General features: G+C 41.7%; 2 non-coding genes across 2 annotated transcripts; one reads left to right on the top strand and one right to left on the bottom strand.

The window, feature by feature from the left end:
• Positions 1-924: 924 nt before the first annotated feature.
• On the top strand, positions 925-1031 carry TRNAL-CAA (transfer RNA leucine (anticodon CAA)). The gene is made up of 2 exons: positions 925-962; positions 986-1031. It is a non-coding gene; the product is annotated as a tRNA-Leu (tRNA).
• A 2507-nt stretch (positions 1032-3538) lies between these two features.
• On the bottom strand, positions 3539-3645 carry TRNAL-CAA (transfer RNA leucine (anticodon CAA)). Its single transcript has 2 exons — positions 3608-3645; positions 3539-3584 (listed from the first exon to the last, which is right to left on the bottom strand). It is a non-coding gene; the product is annotated as a tRNA-Leu (tRNA).
• Positions 3646-5920: the final 2275 nt, after the last annotated feature.

Here is a 5920-nt window from a genome sequence, read left to right as displayed (position 1 = left end):
TAAAAATGTCACTACGGGACAGAATGGAAAGTAAACATTGGATGAATACCTCTCATCTTAACCAAAGCAGGAGGGATTCAATTTTATTTTATTTATTTATTTATTTATTTATTTTTTACTCAGTAGAGATTTTAGACCAAGACCTTCCTTTTAGTCCTCCATGCTCTCATATCTCTCTTATTGTGTGTCCTATAATAAACCATGCCCTGCCTCTTCACATCCCTTTTCCCATCGCAGGTGGAAAGAATGGAAGGGGAGGAAGATAAGTGAGAGAGAAAGAGAAGGACAGAGGAAGGAAGGGGAGGAGAGCGGAAAAGAGGAAAGTGGAGAGGAGGAAGGTGGAGGGAACCTTGGGGAAGGAAACTGGAGGATTGTGCAATAATATTCAAGACCTCATACCCTTGCAGAAACCATTATTATGCTGAAAATAATACTGTACGGGGAATATTTAAGTCCCACTCACAGGCCTAGTCCTCATTAATAAAACTTGTTAAGATAAGATACTATGAGATACTGTGGCGGCAGATACTGTGAGCATCGAGGAAAGCTCTTGAAAGACAGTAGTTTCAATACGGCGCCAACAAAATCTATATCCCAAATCCCCTACTCCTTAAGATGAGTCGTGTAACTCGCTCGCAGTCAGCAGGGACGGACTCGCGAGGCGAGAGGTCAGTGGGAGAAAGAGACTCAGGAAGGGAGCGTGGGCTCCCGGTCTTCAGAGCTGTATTAATTCTGTCTCCCAGGGCAACTCCCTGCTTCACTGTAAAACTCGTCCTTTCCTGCCTTTAGGTTTTATTCAGCAGATATTGCTGAATACTTGTTTGCTCCTGTAACGTCTAGAAACAACTTTTTCGTGTCCTTCGTGGATGGAACAGTCTTCAGTCATTAACATAGGTGTTACCTCTTACAGTGCACGCTCGTCCTGTCAGGATGGCCGAGTGGTCTAAGGCGCCAGACTCAAGCGTCCGCTTCCCATGCCTGGGACTTCTGGTCTCCGAATGGAGGCGTGGGTTCGAATCCCACTTCTGACAAGGCTTAGTTGTTTTTTTGTTCCTGGCGTACTCAATCCAAAATTTTTGCACTTCAGTCTTCTCAAAGTCTCACTCTTAAACATTCAACTCTCCTCCCGCTCTTCCAATCACAACTGTTCGCCCTGTCCACGTCGCCTCATCTTGGCTCCCACGGGGCACTAAAGCATCACCTTTACTTTGTAGTTGGGTTCTTTCTGCCCCCAAGACGCCCCCACTGACAGCTCCACTCCGGCGGATGCTCGCCCAAGACCTGGCGCGCCTGGAACACACTGCAGTAAAGCAAGTCTCTCGCACCTCTAGCCAAGCAGTTGACAAATGAAAATTCCCAATTAGAGAACGTGGAATATTTTCACAGCCAATTGAACAGATTTTAAAATCTCGGCGCCGCCAGTGACCCGTCTTCCCAGAGAGAAAGTAGTGGATTTCCATCAGAAGGACATGTCTTCCTCTGTCAGCCTGTTGACAGTAACGAAACCCAGGGACTTAAAAACGAACAAAACAAAACAGAAACAAAAAGTAACCAGAAAGACCTCCCTTTCCAGGGAGAGACTTCAAGTCAGATTGTTGTGGGCAGGAGGAAAAATACTAAGTTGTCTGCCTCCCTGTTGGGAAATCAAAAGTCAGTCTTCTGCATGAGCACACAAATGAGAAAGATCTAAGCTTTCTGTAGTGGTAATTCAGCTGAAAGCGCTCCGGCACATCTGTCCTAGGGCTTTTCCAGTGGAGAAATTACTGGAAAATTCACTGTTTTTCTCCACAGAGAGAAATTGAAAGAAATAACATGGAAACAATTTACAACTGCTCGAATCGATTTGCAGCCTTTGTACTTTTGTATTAGTGAGAAAGATATACTATAAGAGTAAATACATACATTTTCTGGTTTTGCCTTTTGCATTTAACAATAGCATCAAAATACCTTATATTGCCATCCTCCAGGTTAAGTAAGTAATGACACATTGAGGAAGGTGGCAAATACTCAAAACATTGCTTCCTGAGTTTCTATCAAGCTCCATAACATTTTCCTGGCTAGAGGGATCCTCAGAGCTCAACACTTAGCATCCTGAGCAGGTGTTGGGTACTTTATAAAGGGAAAAAAATATTGTAAAATGATTTTTATTTTATTTTACTTTTTAGGTTTCCCCATCTAGCCCAGAATATTCTGTGAATGCTTTGAAACACAGAAAATAAAGTCAGTAACAGGAAAATAAACAGTCTCACTTCAAAACAATGGTTGAAAAAGATGAAAATGCAGACTGGAGAAAAATAATTTGGAATTTCATCATTTCAAGGAGAATGAGGGGCAAGAATGAGTGGTGGGTGCTTATGACTCTGTAGGGGTGAGAAGGAAAGTGTAAAAAACGGAATTGAATCATGGGTGAAGGGGAAAGGAGGCTTCAGGTTCAGAGGTAAGTTAACCACACTTGGCTGTCCGTGGCTCGTTTGTGTTATTGGTCAATGAAAGGTCACTTTCAGTTCTACTTTGTTTCATAAACATGTTTTTCCCTGTCGTGTCCTGTATCCAGCCCTTTCCTCTCCCCCAACATATAGATTCTCTCTAAAGTATTCCATATTCTTTAGAAAAAACCTACCCTCAAAAAATGTTGATATGTGTGATTTTAAAGTTCATTGGCACTGTTAACCTTAATTTTTTTTTCTTATACTCAACGCAGTTTGAAAAATCTATCATCTTGCTACATTTACATCTGCTCCTACACACGGCTGCTGCCTAGTGCAAAATGCACATGCCACCACTGCAATACATATGCCTGATGGACATCCAGGTTTCCTCTAATAATCTGGTACCTCAAAACGCTACACACTACACTAGGCAAGGCCAACCATGAGCTGAGCTGGAATTTCACTGAGGTACATTTAAAAGCTATACAGGAAGAGAAATTCATTTAATGTCCAAGCTGCAAAAATCTAAGATCTTAATTTTAAGACCAAGATCTTAGTCTATGTAGAATTACATAAAATGCATTTTTCACTTTCATAAAATGAAAGAAAAGACACCTAAATCACATCATTCTGAGAAGAAATCTCAGAGGCAGCTATTCATTTAACAGCGTGAACGTTTCTTTGATATTCACGATCTAAAAATGTTTTCAGCAGTGTCATAATCTTGAGGGAATTTTCTCTCTTAGAGTTTAGAAGTGGCGTAGAAGTGTGACATAGCAAATTTTTGATAGAACTTTATAACAGATTCTTTTCCGTGTACGAAAAAGCAGCGAAGATTTCAGTAATTCTCTCCACAGTAAAAACCCAGGACCCAAGTGTGGATGACTGATCATTGAACCACTAAAGAAAAAAAACCACAAGTTGTTATGGTACTTTTTTCTGGGAAGAGGGGATTTCCGACCCCACTGGAGGTTGTGTCCGCATGGCTCTGAAAATACCCCAGTATTCTCTAATGGGGGTAATTTTTGTTTTGCTTCGTTTGCCGAGCGTTGGTCAGGGCCATCAAGGTGAAACGTTGATCGGACCGTGGCAGGAACAAAATGAGGGTGTGTCAGAAGTGGGATTCGAACCCACGCCTCCATGAGGAGACCAGAAGCCCCAACAGCGGGAAGCAGCAGCTTGAGTCTGGCGCCTTAGACCACTCGGCCATCCTGACACGCTGGCATTAGGCTTTTAAAGTGTTGTATTCTAAACTCTGACGGATCAGCGCCCAGCTACGTCGCAGAAAAAAAAATTATTTCCGGAATTTGTCAAACTAAGCTGGAGCTCTGAATTCACTGAAACACAAAGGCAGGCGAGTACGAGTGTTAGTGTAGAATTCGTACAGCCTTTGAGACCGGGGTGCCGGGGTATTGAGGGACACTCGCTCCTCGCCACTCTCCCTCCCACAGCACTCCCAGCTCAGTTCCCTGTCCTCCGTCCCGCTTTTCTGCCAGACCAGGGCCTCAGGCCTCGGACAAATCTCCGCCTACGTCTCTGACCCCTCCTGTGACCCGGACCCCAGGGTCACTGTGTTCTTTGTGACTCAACCCCTCATCCAGCAGGTCCAGCTGGATGCAGCCCCGGGATCTGTGGAAACTTTCAGTGAATAAATGGCCATCCCCACTCCTCTGGACAAAAGAGTCATTCCCCTTGTTCTCAACCCATCCTGACTGTGATTTCATCGCCAGAAGCCATGCTTAGCCTTCATTTCAGTACACAGTTCAGTACTCTTCGCTGTCTTCTGCCTTGCAGGGCCGCTTCTGCTCTACGGTAATAATCCTGACTCTCCTTTCTCCAGAGCTCTGGGAAGCTTTTCAGTAAATAGCACCAAATTTCTATAGTTAGGCTGTAAGGGTGTAAATCGATAGTATACTTAAATTTGGAGAGTTATCACTTTTAAATCTGTAATTTCCTCATCTATTACTCTAAAATTAAACGCAGAACATATCTTTTAACAATTAAGTTATTTGTAGATTTTACTCTTTTTATTGTGGCTATGTTTTTTTCTCTATAGTAAGAGTGCGATTACAACAGTATGCAAAATTGACAGTGTATATTTAATATATGCATATGTTGAATTTTTGCACTAATGGTTCCTATACCTTGAAGCTGTAGGGGAGGAAAAATAATTTTCCCTCTACCTTTGTGGAGTTCTTGGCTGAGACACCCCCTGTAATCAAGGACAGATTAACAGGATAAAAACAAGTTTAATTTGTATTTTCAGGAACCCCAAAGAGATGAGGGTTCCCACAGTCAGGCAGCTGAAGCTTATATACCCTTCCAAGCTAGGGAGAAGCAGGCAGAGGTCTGGGATTTCAAAGAGGAGGAAGACAAGTCACGGGAAAATGGAAAGAGCAAATGTTTGGTAAACAAATGTTTACTGTGCGCACAAAGGGATACAGAGAGGACTTTAAAGAAGCAGGCGTTGCTAAATTCCCCCCAGTCTACCACACCTTTGGTAATGTGGAAAGTAGAAAATATACCTAATGAATTTGCTGATTTACCTAAGGACATTTCCGGGCAATGTGTCGCCCGGCTTTTCCTAGGTGCCTATAGTAAAATGGGAGAGGAGAGAGAGAAACTAAAGAAAGAATTGTTCATTACAAAGGAACCAGGACTTGCTGGATATTGAACAATAAAACTATTTGGCATTACCAGCCCCTCCAGACAATGCTATAATTAAGAAAAGGCTTCTGGGAAGATATCAGATCCAAAGTGTTGTCAGGAAAACATGGTCTACAGATGAAGTCAAGGGCACAAATGTAAAGCCTTTGGTCAGATCTCAGAAAGATTTAAGGTGATTATTTAAATCAAATAGATTTGTGAATAAGCAAGCATTTGGAGATTGTAGCCCAGGCTTTCAAGCCACGCTACCTGAGTGGAGTCCAGATAAGCTATCTCATCTTAAAACCAAGGTTATACTTGTTTTAAGCCCTTGATTTTGGGAGTAACTTGTTATGCAGCCATAGTAACTGCAACAAAAATAATGGCAAAAAATAATAATAGTATTACAAATAAAGGAAGACTATAAAAGAGGAAAGAAAATAAATTCAAATAATAGATCTCAAATTTCAAAGAAGACTTTGAGAGCTTGTATTCATCTATATTTGGCATTCTATATTTTACTGTATTCCAGGGGTCAGCAAACTATACCCCATAGGCCAAATCCCATCCACTGCCTCTTTTTGTATGGCCTGTGAGCTAAAATTTTACATTTTGAAATGGTTGAAAATATCAAAAGAAGAATAATATTTCATGACCTCTGAAAATTATATGAAATTCTAATTTTAGGGCCTATAAATAAAGTTTTATAAGAACATAGCCACACTTATTCGTTTATGTATTGTCTGTGACTGTTTTTGAGCAATGGCAGAGTGGAGTAGTTGTGTCACAGACCATATGACCCACAAAGCCTAAAATATTTACTGTCTGGCCCTTTACAGAAAAAG

Source organism: Diceros bicornis, chromosome 14 (genome assembly GCF_020826845.1).
Source record: "Diceros bicornis minor isolate mBicDic1 chromosome 14, mDicBic1.mat.cur, whole genome shotgun sequence".
NCBI lineage: Eukaryota > Metazoa > Chordata > Mammalia > Perissodactyla > Rhinocerotidae > Diceros > Diceros bicornis.
The sequence above is the reverse complement of the archived record's forward strand: the minus strand, read 5'-3'. Positions and strand labels throughout refer to the sequence as shown.